Source organism: Podarcis gaigeae (genome assembly GCF_964106915.1).
Source record: "Podarcis gaigeae genome assembly, chromosome: 7".
Lineage (NCBI taxonomy): Eukaryota > Metazoa > Chordata > Lepidosauria > Squamata > Lacertidae > Podarcis > Podarcis gaigeae.
This window is the reverse complement of record NC_139683.1, coordinates 58,764,292-58,785,229: the sequence shown is the minus strand read 5'-3', so window position 1 is coordinate 58,785,229 and position 20,938 is coordinate 58,764,292. Positions and strand designations below refer to the sequence as shown.

At 41.3% G+C, this 20,938-nt stretch overlaps 1 long non-coding RNA gene across 16 annotated transcripts in view; it reads left to right on the top strand.

The window, feature by feature from the left end:
• Positions 1-20,938, top strand: part of LOC310848256 — a 388,509-nt gene that overhangs the window by 231,977 nt on the left and 135,594 nt on the right. Inside the window, exon 1 of one of the 16 annotated variants that reach the window (XR_014566229.1) lies at positions 18,108-18,140. The exons of the other annotated variants lie outside the window; for them this stretch is intronic. This is a non-coding gene — a long non-coding RNA (uncharacterized lncRNA). Of the gene's footprint in view, positions 1-18,107; positions 18,141-20,938 lie in introns of those variants that run through there. 16 annotated transcript variants of the gene reach the window in all.

Sequence of the window (20,938 nt, the reverse complement as noted above, 5' to 3'; positions counted from 1 at the left end):
CTCTGTTATCTTTGGCTGGAGTTCACGGCTATGCTTCATGATTGTGAGGGTAACAAGAGAAGAAAGAGGATGTTTCTGTATCTGAAAGGCTAAAAGGTCCTACGTAACTATTTTTTGTTTTGTGTCTTTAGCTTAATTTCTCAGTAACATACTGTTTGGAATGTTTTGTTTAAAGAACAGGATTTAACTTGATGTTCTCATCTTTTGCTCTGAACAGTGTTTTTTTGGAGAAGCATTGCCCATAATTTAAATGGATAAGAAAATAATGTTCCCAAAAAGCCACTTTCAAGCTAAGGAAACACCAAAGCTCAGTTAAGTGAAAAATCTAGAGGAAAACAACAGAAGTTTAGTAGCTACCTAATACAATGGGAATAATCCAGCCCCTTTGGGGCCCAGAGCTGGAAACAGAGGGGTCTTCATAGACATGCCTCTCTTTGCTTATTGCACCAGTCCTGTGCCATCGCTCTGTCATTCATTCATGCCTACTCTCTGCAGCGTACAGACTTCCTACAGTATCTGTTCATCACGTGACATGTTCCACCACTGGCTGGTGGTGATGATGCAATGAAGTGGGCTACTGGATGCCTATAGATGAAGTGTTGCTGTAACTTACCATGAATAGCCCAGGTGTGTTGGTGGTACATCTAGCACAGCAATGGAGTAGCACAACAGAGCCAATTTGGTGGAGCAAATGATACATTATTATGTGGCATCGTTCTTTCACAACTAAACATATTTTTCTTTTTTTAAAAAAAATCTTGATCTGCATCTGCTAGATGAAGTGATCCCCAAGTGAGAAGCGTCTTTATATTTGAACAAACTCATGAATATGTGCTTTTATTTGAGAATCTGGTTACTGGAATTCTGAGCGTTTGTTAGATATTTGATGTAACTCATTTGGAAAATTGCAGTAGGTTTCCAGATTGATCATGAAGAAGAGGTGTTAATTTATAGTACACGCAGGTTAACTTCAAGTGTCTTAAAAGAGATTTATTGATAGGTTGCCCTCTTTGCCAAAGCGGGTACCCAGCTTCCTCATCGAATGGCATTTGTTTCACAATAAACACAAATAAACTCTTCAGTGTCACAGACGGTCTTTTCATGTTAGAAATCTGGCTCCAAATTAGCAGTGAAGAATTCAGAGCACAGAAAGATTTGTGGTTTGACGGTTAATTTATGCGGTAAAATATTAATCAAAAATAAAACGTCTTGGTCTCATGCCACGTAGTAACTATGAGTGTGGGCTTCATTTCTTCATTATTTCTTCAATCAAGAATGCCTGGCTTTGTTTATGTCTCCTTTGGTTTGGTGGGTTCAAGTGGACCATTTGTTAGTTTGTTTCAGAAAAGATAACCTAATTTCTACCATTGGTTCTCAAAGCAGGTTAGCACAAATAAAAAACAACCACTTATAAGAAATATAAGAAATAAAACAAGGGTGGCTCCTGTTCTAATGTGTCCTTTGCTAAAAGGTCCCCCATTTTTCAATATTTACTGACCAGTCTCACAGTTTCCCAGCTGTGATGTGGAAATGTTTTTGTGACCTCTCTCCAAAGAGCTCCCCTGCAGTGTGTCCTTTAAAAATAAAATTATAGCCACAGTTACACTTTGACCATGCCCACTTTGCAATGAACCCCTCAGAGGCTTCACCACAGGTCATTGTGACTCCAAGCCCTGTAAGCCAGTATTAAATACAGTCTTTAAAAAGTAACGTTTGTGATAATTTCTGCATTTCCACACAGCCATGACTTAAGAACATCTATGGATGCCCTTTTCCAAGTGTCTGAGGTATGGAAAAAGGTTACTTGGGAGTGAACCCACTCATTCAGAACTGATATCTGAAAGCTTTGGTTCTGACGCTGGCTATTTTCGAAGCAAACAGAGAATATTTGGCACAGCCCTAATTCTGCACCTCTATTCCTTTGTCAGAGTTTTGCTCACTACAAATCAGAAACCATCTTGCTTTCCCCAGAATTCCAGACTATTGCTTCCATGCTTCTCATGTGTGAACAAGCCAGTATTCTAGCCAGAGCTAACTGGGCTTACTTCACAGCAATTTTGCAATGGATGAAAGAACTATTAGGCATTCCTGAAAGCTTACAGGTTCACCCCAGAGTGAATTATTACAATTTAGTTGTCAGCTTTAGTATGCTCTTACACTGAAATGCTAATACGCTTTTGACTGTAGCTGCTCAGCTATGAACATCTGTAACACTGTTGTAGCGTACACGGTGAAAAACAAAATAAGTGGTGGCTGAGTACATCTATTGACAATTTTTCTTTTCAGTCTGAAGCCACCTGAAGACTCTAACTAGATGAATAATAGCCTAACCTCCATATGGTTTCCGTTCTTTTAGGGTGATAGCATACAGAAAGAAAAATCTACTTTTAGCTCTGGCTTCTGTTTGCCTCTTTGTGAGTGCGTCTGAGAAGGCTTCCTGTCTGCTTGCTGATAGGAAATGTTAGTAAAACAGACGGGTTGAGTGACATTTCTCATGCGCTGCTAACATTTGCAAACTGGCACAGAGAACTTATTTTGATGCAGTCGTTAGCATGAAGGAATTCTTTGTGACAGAGCTAAAATCACAATCTTTCACTTTAAAAAAGGGAGGAAAGGCACAAAACAATATTTCTGTCTTGTTCATGGCCTTATACTATACATGCAGTGCTGTCTAGACTTTTTCCTATTTACAATTTGCATTAAGTACCAACCAGTCAGAGTAGTTGGGCTGCAACCCTGGACCCAAATGAACGGGGGAGAGCTTGACCTTACAGTCACTGGGGTTTAACTAGGGCAGATTCTGTCCGCATCTCTGTGTTGCACTTGGGTGCTGAACCCATTTCATTTCTGCTTTATAAATGGATGTCTATCATTCACTCTTGTGGGGGAAAAGTAAAGTGTTATATTCATGGACAGTGTTGCAGGAGGGGCAAACCCCACACACCATCCAGGTTGGTGCTAACCTAGTCTCCTCTGAGAAGGATTCCATGAAAAATATGTCCACAGAGTGTTTCTCTGTCTTCTATCTCCACCTGCCTATCTTAGTGGCATTTTGCTAGTTGCTCTTAAGATGTGGAGACCTTAATTTATCATTGCAAATAATTCCATGAACAATGGATTTAGTAACAAATGTTAGTGATTTGTGGTCTAAAAGGTCTAGGTTCTAGTGCCTGGTCACCTAGAGGCAAGTCTTGCTCACCTTAGATACATGGCTCATTACAAGCCTGAAAGTAAGAATTTGGTATTCTGGAACCTGGTGAGAAAAGCAACATGTGGCAAGCAGGATAACTCATGCACAATTTGCCCAATGTTCGCTTAGCAGATTTTTTTATATTTGCCACAAACTCTTCTGCATCAGTAGACGAAGTGGCAACTGTATAGCTAAGGTTATGCTCCCCTTCATTAGGATAAACTCCCATCTGAGGGACATTGCCCTTTTTCAGAAGCATAATTCAGCTTCTTACAAAATCACAGCATTGTAACACCTGCCTTTGCTCCATTCTTCTTCATTTCTGCAGTAGTAGGAATAATAACATCTCCGCTTGCTCCTGCTTTCATCAGCTGGGCTGGGTCCCTTCCTTCCCCTCGCAGAGGCCATCAGAAACAACTGCCCTGTGAGGAAGAGCCACAGGACCATCTGCTCTTGGAGAGGGTGTCATTTGAGCCTCCCCGAGCCTTTCCTGTAGCAGCTGGAGTGATGAGTCACTGGCAGATTCTGACAAGGGCCCACCCTGTAAGGCCAGCAGCTTCTGACTGTATTATACTCACTTCCAGGAAGGCTAGGATGCCAGGATATTTCTTGGAGGCCTGTCAAAACCTGTTTGGAAATGTGACCCACCTGTGGCATCAGACCCTTCTGCTCTAGGGAGAGGGTGGCATCAACTAGATACCTCAACACACGAGTCTTACTTTCCATGGAGGGATTGGTAGGATGCTGGAATATGAATATGGAATAGGTGTGAGAAGACTGGAGGCCTGCCGTGTAAGTTCAACACCCAACATTTCAGTTGTGGGAGCTAATCAGATCTGTAGCTGAGACTAGTTCCTGTGTTTGTCTTTTTCCTCCTCTCTCCAAAACCATCTTCCTTCTGTGTCATGTCATTTGATCTTAGCATCATAGAACTGTAGAGTTGGAAGGGACCTGAGGGTTGTCTAGTCCAACTCCCTGCATGCAGGAATCTCAACTCGATAATACATGACAGATGACCATCCAACCCCTGCTTTAAAAGGAAGGAGAGTCCACAACCTCTTGTGGGAGTTTGTTCTACTGTCAAACAGCTTTTGCTTGTCAGAAAGTTCTTCCTGATGTTTAGTCAAAATCTCCTTTCTTGTAACTTGAATCCATTGGTTTGGGTCCCAGAGCAGGAGAAAACAAGCTTGCTCCATTCTCTGCATGACAGCCCTTTATATATTTGAAGATGGCTACCATATCTCCTCCCTATCTTCTCTTTACCAGGCTAAACATACCCAACTCCCTCACCTTGGTCGCCCTCCTCTGCACACGGTTCAGCTTCTCAATATCCTTCTTAATCTACAGGCAGATCAGTGAGTCAGTGCATCTGGCTGTTAACCAAAAGGTTGGTGGTTCAAGTCCACCCAGGGAGACAGCTGTGGGCAGGATTCCTGCATTGTAGGAGATTAGACTAGAAGATTCATTGGGTCCCTCCCCACTCTACAGTTCTGTGATTCTTGAATTGTGGTGCCCAGAACTGGACACAGTACTCCAGGTGTGGTCTGACCATGGCAGATTAGAACGGGACTATGGTTTTCCTTGATTGGGACACTATATTTCTGAAGATGCAGCATTTGACTGACTTCTGGTTTTATTAAGCTGTTCGGAAAGACCTTTTCAACTGAAGCGGGATTAAAAAACAACAACCCATCTTTGAATAAATAAAAAAAAGTCTGCTATAAGTTAATTTATATTTTCCTTCCAGCTGCTTTCATGTCAATAGCTCCGTCCAAGTGAAGGGTAAGTTTGCAGTCTAAATGTGTGACCTGCCCAGAATGAACAGATACAATGGTACGCTGAGTGCAGTGCAGTCCAGGTGTATGAATTGGCTGGGAAGCCACTAGATTTGAGCTTCTACTCACAATTCCTTTGGACCTAGACTCAGCATTCCTGGTGCCTTACTCTTCTCAGACACCAAAACTCCAACCCTACCACACTATTACCTCATGTTTACATAGCAAGAAATTGAATAACTGCTACAGATAGCACAATCTGTTCTGAACATTGCTCAAGTCTGAATCATGGTGAGCCATCGTTAGGTTTTGCTGGCATTCCGAAGACCCTGGCAGACTCAGCCCATCGCTGTGCTGCAAACTAACCTGGCTATGTGTTGTACAGTTTGGTGGATGTTGCTTTGAATCATTTGCCTTTTTCTATCCACTCTGCCTGATGCCTTTCTTGTTTCCTGTGTTGCGTTTCTGCAAAGCCTTTATAGTTCTACTGCATGGGTGGAGTTAGCCTTCTTGGTAGTTCCACCTCCCTCAGAAGTTTGAGGGGGGATCCAGCAGAGGGCATTCTCTATGGTAGCCCCTGTGTTATAGAATTCCCTCTCCACAGATACACTGAGATTCTTCACTATACAGATTTTGGTGAATACTGAACATGCACTTCTTTACCTTGACCTCTGACACCTGAGATGTGCATTTTCTGTGCATACCCAGAATCTCTTCCAGCTGTTTTTTTTTTAATTATGCATTTTAAATTGTATTAAATTGTTGTAACTTACCCTGGGATCTGCTGGTGAAAGGTGGGCATCAAATTTATTATTATGAAGGACAATAAACAATAATAAATTTTAAAAACTAAAATTTATAGGGTTTTTCTTGTCTGGCATCCTTAAAAAATTGTTTTTTGTTTTATAACTATGTTATGAGTTCTGCAACTGATGGGCTTATTGAGTGTGAATTGTTTGAGTGCATGATAGACCAACAAAGACGAGAAGCAAACCTATGGACTGTCATATAAAAATTGGCTCAACGGAGTGCATTCACCCCGTTTGGGAAGTGATGAGAGAGCTTTGAAGAGTGACAGAAAGCTAGTGGAGTAGTAAAGGGAAGGATTGAGAGTGTGACCAGCCCCACTCACAACTGTACCTTTGGAACCAAAGGTTGCCTTGCTGAGCGTCAAGGGGATTAGGAGGAACACCACTATCTATGACTGTAAGGCTGCTGCTGATTATTTACGCTGGATTTGCCAAGTGAGAAAAGAGAGCAGAGAGCTTAACCACAAGTGGACATCACACTAAAGCAAACCTTGTCTTAGCTTGGTGTGGCAGTAAAAGGACTTGGGAGGAGCAGTGAGGCTGCTCTCTGGTGGAATCTTTGTAAGCCATAACTTGACAAAGCCAATACTTCTCTTTTGTGTGTGGGCTATGCAGTTTTGCCTGAGAATACACAAACTGGTATTCTGATGTATTTTAAACTCGGTCTCGGAACACACAGCACCGCACTCTGCTTTAAATGCTCCTTAGTTTCCATGAAAACAGCACCCTCTACTTAACCATTTGGGATTATATGTTTCCAAATGAGTTTAGGCAAATAGGATTATGAGCAGCTTTCTTGTCTTTGTATAGGTTTGATTATATAACTTTGTGTGCAGGTACATTTCTTTCCAGAACTGTGTTTGTGCCGGCAAGTTTCTTACTCTTTCAGGTTTGCTGTTGGCCACTTTTAACATCAATGCAATCTTGCATTGCTTTTGGCCATCCTTTATGGTAGGATCTTAGGCACAAAAATGTGGTTTGGTTTAACCCACATGCTTTCTTGCCCTCACTGTCTTATCGCTCTGTGGTTGGCATGGCTGACACAGCATAGCTGCATTTCTTTAAGAGGTCTACAGGTAATACTGCATGGCGTTAATGAGACGCGTGTGAATTGCTTGTGCATTGTGGATGCATATAAAGTGTCCGCTCTCCTGGCATCAGTATTTTCCTGTGGATTGTGTTAAGTGATATTGACAGGTCATGTGGTCATTAGGGGCTTGACACAGCAGGAGGTAGCAGATATGGGTCTTCTGCATTAACACAATCAACATCCGTTCAACAGAAGGCCAGCCAGGCCTTTCCCTAGGAAACATATGCCAAAACTATTATCAATGGCTACATTATGGCCTGCAGCAAACTGGACAGGATGCTAATGGGGAGGGACTTGTGCAAGGAAGGCCCTGAGAGCATCGCAATCTTTCCAAGAAGAGCGTTGAATGAAAATTATACTTCCATGGCTGGAACAATATATTGGTGTTGTCAGCAACATTAGAATTGTGATCTTTGTGCTGCTTTAGGATTCTGTAGGTTTGCTTTGTTTGTTTTGGCTGCTGTTTAACAGAGAGCATGCCAGAAGCACAGGAAAAAACATTGAAGATGTTTATAAAAAGCACCGAAGGCCCTGGACAGCTCATTATTTCTCTTTGACGGAGAAATCTGTGATGCACATTAGGGTAGCTGTCACTATGTGTAATGAGGCTCTCTGCCATGTCATACTCAGGAGCTGTAATTCCATCCTACTTCATGTGATTATTACTATTATTATTATTATTTTAATATGAAGCAGTGGTATTATTGGTAGATGTTATAGGTGTAAAGGGAAATAAGTTTTGCTTTGGCACTCATGTAATATAATGAGAACCAGAAGAAGGGAAGGCATTATTATTATTATTATTATTATTATTAATCATCATCATCATCATCATCATCATCATGTAATCGTTGTTAAATGAGACAGGTACAGTATTTCAAACTTTTTCAAGTAGGCATAACAAAAGATGTAACCTTGGAACTAGCCGACAATCTAAAAATTGGTGACCAGATCAGATGGGCATTCCCCTTTAGAATTCTTAAAAAGGATTCAAACGTAAAATTGTTACTATTTTGACAAAGTGACGCAACTAAGCACAGAATTAAATCTTTTTACTTAAGGTTTGGGTCACTTCTATGCTTTTTTAAAAAAAGAATTTATGGAAGATTCTCTGTGCTACACCGCTGTCAACCTTACTTCTGCTCTTGTGGAAAGCGCAATTAAAGCTATAAATATTAGGCATATGAAAGAACAAACCATGCTGAGAGAGAATCAGTATGACCTCTGCAAAAGCGTGTCTTGCCCTGCTGATGATTCTTTTTTTGTGTCAGCAACCATGTAGATAAGACATATTTGGACTTTCAAATAGCTTTTGACAAAAACATTGCTACCGATCCTTATTAAGTGACATTGTCAACCACTTTACTATTTCTGTTCTGCCTTACTGTGTCCACTGGCTGATTTTTGACCTAACAGCAACATGTATCCATCATTTTGGACACCAGCCTGCTTTTGGCATGTCTGGGAACGGGACCTGGACCAGCTGCTTCGGAGGCCAGCATAGTCCCCTTCCTTCGTCGTGGCACCTTCGTCGTGGCACCTTTAGTGACTTTGCCTGAGGCTACTGCCCAGTTCCATGAGTTCCCTTGCATGCTGGAGGTGTGTTGAGAAGACAGGCATGGCCCCAGTTCAGCCGGCATGGGTTGGCTTCTTCTGTGATATGTGTGGCATATGAATGTCACTTCTGACATTGTCCCTGATCAGTGGCCTGTGGCTGTGTTTTGAGGGACTCTGTGGGAGTGTTTGGCATTTTCACACCATTTTTCTATTTTTCTATTGTATGTTTCCTCCCCCACGCCCCCCCCCCCCGGCTCCGTATGCATTGAATTCATTCCAATAGTATGGCGGCCATTCCAAGGGTCCTGTGGTAGCATATTTCCAGTCTTGGCATAATGTTGAATGGCTTTGTCCATATGCATTGGGACCAGTTCACATTTCTAAAGTGACTGAAAGGCTGAAGGCTATTTGTAGAAAGGAAGTAAGCTTTCAGCATCATTTTCTTGCTTTAATTCTAGCACAGTCCTACTGCATGCAGTTGGCTGACTTGTGTCAAAGAAACCCTGTAATAAGTAGGCCCGGAAATAATATGGGAAAATGTATGTTTAGCCCGTCGATGTGTCAGCTCTTTCTCTCTCCTCCTCCTTCTCTTTCTTTGTGCCATCAATGTAAGTGAATTCTGCATTCAATCACAGATTGAATATATGCCTTGTAGCATTGATTTTTCTTTCCTGGTCAACACCTATCATCCTGTGTAAATTCCATTTTGAAAAAATAAGTATGACCCACCTTTTCTGCAGCTGCATCATAATCTTGTTCCCTGACTTCAGAATGTGGCAGATTGTGTTTGTGTGTTCACCGTGCGAAAGCTTACAAAAACATACCGTATTTTTTCGTGTATAACACCATATTTTTTCCTTAGAAATAATCTGCAAAAATTGTGGGTCGTCTTATACATGGATAGCAGAGGGGGGACGGGTGATTGGTGGCAGCAGCCAGCAGATTGGCAGCGGTGATTGGGCGTGTGATTGGTTGCTGTGGCAAGGCCTGCTGACAATTGGCTGTGGCTGTGGTAATTGGGCGGGTGATTTATGGCAACAGCGAGGCGTGTGTGAAATCAGCTGTGGTTGCGTCGAGTGGGCAGGTAGGCTTTTGGCAGTGAGTGTGACGATTGGTGGCCGCGGTGATGCGTGTGATTTGTATTGGTGGGCAGGCTGTAGAGCGATTGGCAGCAGTGCCCCCCAAAAGCTCAACAACTCTGTGCAATCTCCCCCCAAAAGATGCTCAACAACTTTGGGCAATTGTTGTGGTCCAAAAAAATAGGTGTCATCTTATACATGGGGGCATGTTATACACGGAAAAATATGGTACCTATTTCTTATCCCTTTGTCTTCACCCATTAAAAAATACATATATCACAGCATTAAATCACAGGCATAAAATAGGGAACATGCATTATTTCCTTGGACCCTTCAGGGGGACAGAAAGAATTTCTTGGTACCCATGTAAATTATATATGCATATATACATTCCAAATGTGCCCACAGGCTGGGGATCCCTGGTATGTGTTGTAATTTTTGAATTTCAGGAAAACCTATTGCAGTCGTTAAGAGTCGTCAACAGGCTCATCACAGCTATCTGCCTATCACCCATTCCCACCACCCTTCTGAGTAATACCCCTCCCCACCTTCTCACTATATAGAAGGGTCTGGAAACTTCTGTTTCAGTGTATCTGAAGAAGTGTGCATGCACACGAAAGCTCATACCAAGAACTAACTTAGCTGGTCTTTAAGGTGCTACTGGAAGGAATTTTTTTTGTTTTGACTATGGCAGACCAACACGGCTACCTATCTGTAACTAACTCTCTCTCTCTCTCTCTCTCTCTCTCTCTCTCTCTCTCTCTCTCTCTGTGTGTGTGTGTGTGTGTGTATGTCTTGAGAAGGAGAGCTCTGTCAACTGAATTGATTAAAGCTGGAGTAGAATATTCTCTTTCCTCACTTGCTTACTCCCAATATTTTTCTAAGTGTTGTTTAGAATCGGGACAAATAATACTGTCAAAAAGGCCCCTGGGCCTTGCAAGGAACCCTGTATGTAGCCTTATTTTTACCCACCATGAAGGAATTATCATGCAGTATACGTGTCTAGGCTTGTAATTACCATGCAGATTGTGCGAAGTACAAATTACTTTTTCATCAGGGCAGAAGAAAGTGTTTCTCAAAATTATATGCCTTAACAGAAGCAAAAGCATATGACCATTAAATATATGTTGGTTCATCAAAGCTAATAATGTTGAGTGGACTCTAAAACTGTTCCAGGAATGAAGATCGTTGTAGATTGGAAAGTACATTTGAACTGATGAAAAATTGATCCCAGATTAACATTTCTTTTTTACAGTCTGGAATGTGTTTCACAAATCCACAGTGAACTGTGGCCAACTGTTCCCATGAAAGAGAGATCCTAGAGGGATAACTCCCAAAGTGATATGTGCAAACGAAAAAGCATATGGTTATACATATGTGTGAGATAGCCTCTTGACCTTGGATGAAATACTGTACTTTAAAGAGCCCCCACCATTAAGTAGCTTTTAATGACTTTTTAAAAAGTATCTTGTTACTACTTTCAGAGCACCAGCAAATCTGTTTGAAGTGCAAGGCGAAAGTAACGCAGTGTGGCAGTGGGGGTAGTTGTGAATGTATTGAACATTCAAGAAAGCTTAGCTCAAAAGGCTCATTTCATTTACAGGGAAGGATTGGATTGTAATCCGTCTTGTCACGAATTGAATAATTCTGGGTGCACAATTTGGGCTTGGGACAATCATATCTCAATAAGCCAAGATATATACTAGTCTTTTAGACACGCATGCAGTTCCTTTCTCTTTGGTGAGAGCAAAAGAAAAAAACAGTATTGCTTTAATTACAGTTTCTTGTTTTGTCTGAACCAAGAAACTATAGTTAGTGGAAAACCTCCTAGTTGGTTTGCTCCTCCTTTTTTGCAAGTGAGCGAAGGGGCTATACAGCCTATTTAGTGTTAGTAATATAATGCAGAAGATCAGTTCAGCCACTCAGTCAGTGAGAAATGAGTAAAGTTACAGGAAAAAGCTTAGTGCTGAGTTGTTCTGCAATCCATCCATTAGTTGTTCATATTTCTGGTGCATCTGTATCATCAATCAGCTTTTGAAAATGTGATCGTAATTCTTAAATAATAGTTTAGGATGAGAAGGAAGTGACTAGGCAACAACACCAAATGTCAGTGGAAAACTTGACTGATCTACGTATGTAATTTCTGGAGGCTGGAGGAATCATGATCAAAACCACCTTGTTGGCATCCATCTGTCTTGAGAGACAATGGAGTATGCCTCCGAGGGTGAAGTCAAACCGTTGGAGAATCACAGCGCTTGCTGCGACTGCAGAAACTGGTAACACTTAACTGCTGCTTCCAGCGTTGTTTTTGTTGCATTAGCACCAAAGTGACCTCTCTAGGGTGCAGGCCTTGACAGTGTAATGGAGGTCCTGGACTGCCCGGATGACAAGACCCCTTGTTGGCCTTTGCTGATGTGTGTCTGAAGGAAAGCAGAGTAATACATTTGACACCAGCTTGGTTGCAGGAGTTGCCAGGAGGAGGCATAAAATACACCACCCAACCCATTCTCGATTTGTCTCAGGTTTGCTAAGATGTCCCACAAGGCAGCAGGCACAGATTTTTCCTCTGAGTATGAATGCAAGGCTGTGGAGGTTTAGGGTCAGCATTTTCTTCTTCTAGACCCACTGCTGGCATCCTAATTTAGGCATAGAAAGTCTGCTTCTGTGAACAGAGCATTCTTTTATTATTTTTTTGTTAATATGCATGCAAACCGTCCCCACCCCATGTTTTTTTGTTTTTTGCTTAGTGGGGAAACTGAGTTTCTACAGCTCTCTTTTTAAAAGGCGGCTGTTATCTCTCTTTATACTGAGGTTACATATTCTGCTATAGCTCACCTCTGATAGAGGAGCTTGTTCATGTTAACTGCCCATTTTCCCTACCCCACACATATCAAAACAGTACTGGGCCATATAAGAGGTTCAGTTCCTTCAAAGGCAAGATCATTCTGAGAATGGTCAGTGCATGTTGCCGCTTTCATTTCACGAACCACCTTCTCCTCCATATCTGTAAAATAATTATCTGCAGGATGCTTTTATTCTCAGGATCGCTTGGACCTATGCTGACCCCTTCTGTTTCATTCCCTTTCACTCTTTAAGTATATTTAAATATTAGAAAACAGAGCAACCATGGTTATACAATGAAAATCAGATTCTTTGGAGGTGTACAGCCCAGTACACTTTGCGTTATGAGGTACACGTAGTTGGCTCTCATTAGATCTCTTTTGGTGCTTCTCAAGTACGTGTTCAGATTTGTCAGGTTTTTATAGTTCTCTGGTAATACTAGGTAAGCAAATGGGGGGGGGGGGAGAGAGACAGAAGTTTCCTTATTTTAAATCCACTTTTCAACCATGCAGTCCTCTGTTGGCTTTCAAGAATCCTTGAGAAAGTGTGCAACTCTATTGCCGAACTGTGCCTTTTTATTCGGGAGTTTGTTACAAACTCCCAAACAGCTATTTTAAGCTTTTGTCAGCTGTATTGGAAATCTGCATTTCATGACTTTGTTCATGAGAGGGGTTTTCAGAGAAAGGGATTGCATTCCAGCTGAAACAGAGTTATGTTTATACATCTTCTGTTTATACACCTTCCATTCATTCCCACTGTATTCTGAATATGCTTGGAGGCAGTGAGATATTACCACTGCATGCTAATCAGATTTCATATTCCTATTTATATGTGGCTTTGATGCCAGCACCAGGAAAAAGGAAATAATAAATATAGTTTGGATTCTAGCATTTTGTCATAAAGGCGTGCCTAACTCTATGCAGATCTGTCCCTCTGCTCACCTTACCATGCCATTCAGTTTGATTATTTAGAGCAGAAGACCTTTTTTAGCCCACGGACTAAGATTCCTTTCTTTGTGACTGAGCCAAAGGAAAAAGCAAAATTCACCTTTGTACCGTACTCTGTTTTCTACACGCATTCACCTGCTTCACACACATTCGCATCTTGCATATTGACAAACAAGAGACATTAAAAGCTGAGGGGTATTTCCAGCCAGGCAAAAAAACATTGGGTGCAAAGTAGGGCAAGTGAGGACTGTGATCAGAGTGTATTTGTTGGTGTGTGGCTTAGGGAGAGTTCCAGAGGTCCTGTAGAGAGAGAACTGGGAGGACCACATTCCATCCCCAGGCCTGAGGTTGGAAATGTCAACATAAAAATATGTGTGTGTTTGTGAATGTTCCTGTAGGATCCCTACCTCTATGTTGGCAGGACTGACATGTGAATCTGAATTTTTAAAAAGGATTGTATGGTGGGTTGATTTGTGTGGAATGGTGGGCTGATGGCCCCATTTTGAGCAGGTGGCTTTCTAACTCAGATAAACATTTGTTTTACATGTTGGCAAAACAATTCACCCATTTCTCCAAGTGTCCAGCAGCTATCTTTACATTTACTACCTGTTTAGAAGATGGGGCCAGTCTCCTGGATTTTAACAACAACAACAACAAAACCCCACCCATCTGAGTGGCTTACAACATATCTAAAAACATCAAGTGTAAAAATCCTCCTGATACTTCTAAAAAATCCTACAAATATCTTCTAAAAGTTGTGTAATTCTTTATCTCCTTGACATCTGAAGGGAGGGCGTTCCACAGGGAGGACACCACTACTGAGAAGGCCCTGTGTCTTCTTTTATCCAGAGAACAAGCTCCCCTGAATTCAAAGATCTTGAAAACTCTTGCACCACCTGCTGAATAGTTTCCAGCATCAATATATAACTGAAAAGTTTCCAACCAATAAGCTTAGAGAGAGAGAGAAAAAAATACATATTTTAAGAGAAGTGAGGAATATCCATGGGGAGCTATGTTGGTTTCTCCCACATCAGTGTGGACCAGCCTGAGCACTCACTCCTAGTTGGATAAGCTCTCCTCTAGATTCCTAGAAGAATAGGATGTTATAGTATGTGTAGTCTTAACTTCCTTATAGGATAGTGCCCACATCTGAATTGGAAAAAAATGCTGAAACAGTGTAACATGGCTTAGGGCCATACTTCAGAACACCAGAACCCATTTCTCAAAGGCTGCCTTAGCTGAGGACAAAAGGCTGTAGTCACCAGTAAAGCTCTGTGATGCTGACACCATAACATTTCTTAAAGAGTCCATTTGCCCAGAGGCTGCTGTAGTCAATAGTCCCCTCACCAAGCGTCTAATGAGATATCCTTTAGAATAGAGGTGGATAACCTGTGGCTCCTCAGATGTGTATTCTCCATGCTTCCTGGGGCTAATGGGAATCCAACAGGGCCACAGGTTAGCCACCCCTGATTTAAAAAACAAGGGATATTAGAAGAATGGGAATATAGAAGAATTCCCCTTTGAAACTAGAATGAGATTAGACTTTTCTAATGTGATTCATATGACAGGAACATGCACATAATTCTCTCCTTATACAAACTGCCCCTTTTTTGTATCAATTAATTGTGTAGCTCAATATAAAACAAAATATTAGCTTAAGTGATACATCTGCAGTGTCTGCTGCCAAGTGTATATTGATCGTACCTAATGGAATCTTTGTCGGATTGTTGTCTGTCTGGCATAGTGTGTGTTCATGACATTAAAGGAACATAACACATCAGCCAGTCAGAAGCTATTTTACTCTAAAACGTTATCTGCTGGCCAGTGTGTTCAAATTTTATGAGCTTCTAAGCAGGAATATAGAGGCACAACCTTGGGTATGTGCAGATTTTATGCAATGCCTAATTGAGCCTTTGCATCCAGTACTCCATTCAGCTGTGTATTTGTTTGGCTGGGCTCATTCAAAGGAGTTGAACCCAGTCGACTGAGGCCTTCCCTGTACAGTGGTACCTCAGGTTACAGACGCTTCAGGTTATAGACTCCGCTAACCCAGAAATAGTACCTTGGGTTAAGAACTTTGCTTCAGGATGAGAACAGAAATTGTGCTCTGGCGCCGCCGCAGCAGCAGGAGGCCCCATTAGCTAAAGTGGTGCTTCAGGTTAAGAACAGTTTCAGGTTAAGAATGGACCTCCGGAATGAATTAAGTACTTAACCTGAGGTACCACTGTACATTCATTTGTAGATGGATGGAGCTTCTATTACTCCAGGGATAACCAAAATGCCCCTCCAGGTGTTGTTGGATTCCAGCTTCCTTCAGCCTTAGTCAGCAAGGCCCATGATCAGCGGTGCTTGGACTTGTAGTTTAGCAACATCCGGATGACATCATGTTGGTGGCCCCTGCATTACTGCACGAGAGCAAGCCAGTGTTGCATTGGAACGGGTTTCTTGGCTTTCCACACCATTTCAGGCTAAGGGATGTGGCATCTAGTTTACAGAACTGTATTGGATGTAAGATAATAGATCTTATAGATATATTATTTGTTTGTTGTTTGTTTGCTTGCTTATTAGCTTGCTTTTTAAAACTATTATTATTATTATTACTATTACTATTATTAATAATTAGTTGTGATTGTGGATTTAGTCAGGTGAGCAGTTAATTCTTAGTCTTGATGCACGAATAACGCTTCCTTGCTAACCATGGTAAGAGGATGGAAGTGCCACAACAGTTCTGATGTTGTTTTCTGCTTTTCTTTCATGCTCATAAAAAGCCTTGGTTATCATTGAGCCTTCTTTGTGGTTTTACCAACCATGGGTAGCTCAAATCACAGTTTGCAAACCTGCTTCAATTACAACCAAGCGAACAACAGTTTGAGGCTAAGAATGGTTAGTAAAACTCCAATGAGTTAATATCTCATATTGAGACCCACCACTTTGAACAGGGAAAGCTGCTGCAATTCCTGCCTCCCATCAGCATTATATTGATCTCAACAGGACGTTACTGTTACATTTTGAACACTAAACTTAAAGTCCTTGAATGGTGTGCTTCAAGAGGATAGCCAATGAGAAAGACCTTTGGAATGTGACAGTTTTGCGCCATTGAAGCTGAATTTGTTTATTTCTTGAAAATCCGAAAACAAAATCATGTGGTACCCTACAACTGGATAACTCTTTGGGCAACAGCTGACTTCATCAGGTGTGTCAAGTGCACAGAGGAGGTGATGGGTCACACACACACACACACACACACACACACACGTGTTTGTGTCTCAAGTCCAATACATTTCTTACCTCAACAGCTCTTCAGAGGAGACTATACCAGAACTGTGTATTTTATACCTTGTAATTTAGGATGTTTTATAACCAACTTTGAAGAGTTTTCATTGGATTATAAATGAAACATAATTTAAATCAATGACAACAAACAGTGGCTTCAAGAAGCTGTGTTTTCAGCCAGGAGTATGTTTTTGCAGACAGAATGCTTTCTTTCCCATCTGTGGTTGCTGTGAGAAAAGCCATAGCAAGACATGCCCTGTGTGGGTAAGGCAGGGTTATATATTTTATCCATGTGTACACATAAAACCAACCTCTCAGTGCTGGGATAAGGGTAAGCAGGAGCTATTCCTGATCTCTTCCTTGTGTTCGGCTGTTATTTCAACAGCTTGTACTCCCGGTTGTTTCTTTACTTTTCTGCTGATTTCCAGAGTTTTTGAGGGACTCTTCTGTTTCTCTTCTTCAAGGAAGCATGCTATTATCTCCCCTGTAATAGACTTTTCATTATGTGTAACATAATTTGTGACATTGCTGCCTTTAACGTTTCTGCTGTACTGAAACGTAAGAGAGAAAAATACTGATTGAGATAAGCATGTTTATTAACATGCTTCCTGCTGTGCCAAAACTCAAGGATGGAAGAGGGTATGTGCTTTTCTTTCCCAAGACAATCTGCATATTTTGTCATTATGATGCATGGTGGTTGTGATTGCTGTCTCTTAGCTGTGATTTTAAAGTCTTGGCTGATGATTAATTCCATGGCTCAGACAATTGCAAATGGCCTTTGCTCCAGTCACATAAATTTTGCACATCTCTAATAACAATGGCATTCATTATAATATGGTACATAGAAGGGGGCTGGTTTGCAGTGGCACAGGGGAAAGAAAAATCGAGGGTTCAGGAAAAGAAGGTGGCTCCTTTTTATCATCAATCACTTCTGTGATTCAGAGAATTTTAGTTACAAACTGCATTATAATAATGTATGTATTATGTTCACATTCTACTTGTAGTTTGTGGTTCTAGGGGTGAATCATATCGAAGGCACAGTAGCAATGTGGAGTGCATTTCTAAAGTTGCAGCCTAGGACACTGTGTGAATGCAGCCCTAGTTTGGCTCATAGTCTGTTGGGAACTGAATTCTTTATGAATTCTTCTGTTATGGACTTTGGCACCTTCTATGCCAGCACTCGGATGAGTTATTAAACTTTCTGTCAACTTTTTGGTTCTTTCTTGGCACAAGGATCTTGATGCACATTTGGGCTGCTTTATATAATATGTGGCAGCGAACCGGTTTGTTGCTATGTGTACATATGAGTGGAAATGGCTGCTAACTCCAAGCTGCCCTGCAGGTGTGTCTGTATACTGCAGACATTTGCAAATGTTCATCAGTAGCATTTGTTCTATGCAAAGTGTATGATATGTAACGAGGCCCCTGGTGCAAGGTGTCTTGTTTATACAAGTGCGATGCAGCAACAACACATTCCTTCCCAGGGTGGATGCTTGCTTTAATTTGCTTGTCATTTACTCTCGCTTCCAGTGTCTGGCAGTGGTGATGAATGTAGCCAAGATGGGGCCAGAGCTTTTGTGTGAGTATGCCCTGTGATTTGCAGAGCTTAAATCTCTCCTCTTTTCCCTTATGCCCTGGCTTCATGAACAGAGGCGCCTCTGTGTCCAAACTGACAACCACTTCTTTCATTGCATTTCTTTATATTTCCTTAAGCTTCATCGTCTACACACCAAAATAGAATGGAATCCAGTGCTTAACTTCTACATAGTCCCCCCCCCCCACAGAAAAGCACAATATGACCATTCCCCCCACTGTCTTCTCATATTAGAAATGTTATTGCAATATACGTAGCCCCTTTATCTGCTTTGGCAGGACACAGCCAGAGAGAAGATGATGGGTTTCTGTGAACAGTCATATCCTCTACCCCAAGCTTCTCATAAAAGGATGCTCATCAAATCCAGAGGACTGACTATTGTTTTTATTGTCTTCCTTTTTTATTGGAGGTGTGGGAGGGCAGAAGGTTGGGTTTTGGTAAAAACGGGAGTATTCAGACCAGGAAGTGACTGTCTTCTGACGTGTGTCGTTCATTTTCCCTTTTGTGCAAGCCTTGTTTACTGTCATCTGTTCTGTCAGAGACGGAGCAACGTTGACTCTGCAGAGCCAGTTCCTGACTCATCTGTAGTAAAGTTGCTGTGTCTGTCTGTCGTTGTTTTTGTTTTCAACTAGATGATAAGGTCATTGCAGGAAGCATTTCATGGGAGCTTTCACAATCGTCTTTAGGGAGGCTACTGTACAGCATGTTCTCTGTATTGACTTCAGCAAGAAAAGAATGATGACAATGAAACCCTCAAGCAGCCTGAAGTTGGACAGTCAGTCCTGGATACAAAGCAGTCGTAGTCATCGTGTTGCACCACTGATGTTATCTCAGAACATGAGCAAAGTTGAATAGTAGCCAGGTTGAGTGTGTGGTGCTAGTTTAAAAACAAGAGCATTTATTATGAAAACGGGGGCTCTTCTTTCTTTCTTTTTAATTATGTTTGAGTTCTCCCTTTTCCTGACTTATTCAAATCTTCAGTTTCATTCATTCTCAGGCATAACTAGAAAAGTTTTAATATATCTGAGTAGCCGTTTGACTACAGAAGGAGAGTGCACTTTGATGAACTATTAACTCACTTAAAATATTTGAAAAATATTTGGTTTTATGCCACTTTTGACAAACCATCTTACAAGAAGAAAAGACTGAGGAGCACACTATCTTTTATCTGTTTTATTTGCCCTAGTATACCCATATTTGCAAGCAATTTCCTCAATAAAATGCATTTTTAAACACCCTTCCCCCTAATATATGCATTAGTTTGATTGGAGAACTGCATTTCCAAAATTGACGACGTGCAAATTTTAAAGGATAACTCTGTTTCAGTTCAAATACCGTTTCAGGGACTGCAAATTACGTAGATAGATTCACATTTTTTAAATTGTCCCCCATCTCTACCACCAACTAACAGCCAGGTTTCCACAAGCTGGCATGCACCCCTGCTGAAAGCTGACTGTCTTGTCATGATCTGCATGAAAAACTGCTTATGCATCTGTGTGACATGTCACATCTTCTCCTCAGAAGTTCTGCCAAAGCCTGAACCTGAGCATTTCCCAAAGGCAATGTCGAGTCACCCCTAGTTTGGGAAACATTTTGTGGCTGTGGATGATGACTTTGTTTAAATTGTGTAGTCTTTATACAATTAGCGTACCATACAGTTTTAGACGGATGATTTTGTTTTGCGCAGTTTTAAGACTCTGTAAATAGGGTGGAATATGGACTGTATCTCCTGTCTAAATAAACATAACTTGTGGAAGTGGAGAAGAGTTTGGGATTCAGCTGTCAGAGGGTCATGGCTCCTTCAGCATCTCATATTTTAGAACTGTTGCTTTGGAGTGTGTGTTGAAACCCCAATAAGCTCTTGTAATTAGCATTGTCATTCTGATTCAGTGGCATTCAAAACATGTTTTCATATAAGTACTTGTGAAGGCAAGTGTGTAATTCTGGTTGAAGATACTGTTGTTTGACTGTGACGTGGGAACCTTTCTTCTTTCAAAGGCCCGTTTAGAACACCTCCATCTGGGCCTAAAGGGTGGTTGAGATGCTGCAGAATTTCTTGATCATGAATGCTAAACTATTTATATGAGCAGCAGTAACAACAGTGTACAGTATTTTAGCATATGTGCTGTGTGAAATTGAATATGGATATGAAATTGAATATGGATGCCACTGGATACTGTAGCACATCACAATGGCAGTTGGATAAATTCCTGATAGTGTGATTCTGTTTTGTTTGGATCCTGCTTTTGCTCCAGGGAGCAAAGGTTGCATTAAAGGGATTCTTCAGTTTATCCTCACAAGAACATGCAAGGTTAAGTTGAGAAGTAATGAACAGACTTTGGTCACTCAGTGGGCCTTTTGACTGGACAGATATTTGAACCCAGGGCTCTGTGGTCTCACACTCTGCACCACACTGCCTTTAAATTTATGCAAGTTGTACAGCATTCTGAGAGAGATCAGCAGAACATTTTAGTTCTTAAATATAAGTTACGGATGATAGCAGAAATATATGGCTAGCTAAGTTTGCAATGTGTTCAGTCATTGCATTGCCTCTCCATTTAAATGTATTTTGTCTTTTGTGTTACCTTTTTCAACTGATAATTTAAAATTGCTCTCTGTGGGGATGTTCTCCGTGTCGATCTGCCTATCAATCTTTCTATCTGAATGCAGAAGTATTTGATTAGTGTGTTTAAAGCAATAAAGATGTCTAGAGTAGTGTCACAGTGATTGATACTAATTATAAGTCTTTATGTGGCTCCTTCAGTTTGGCCACTTCCCTTGCA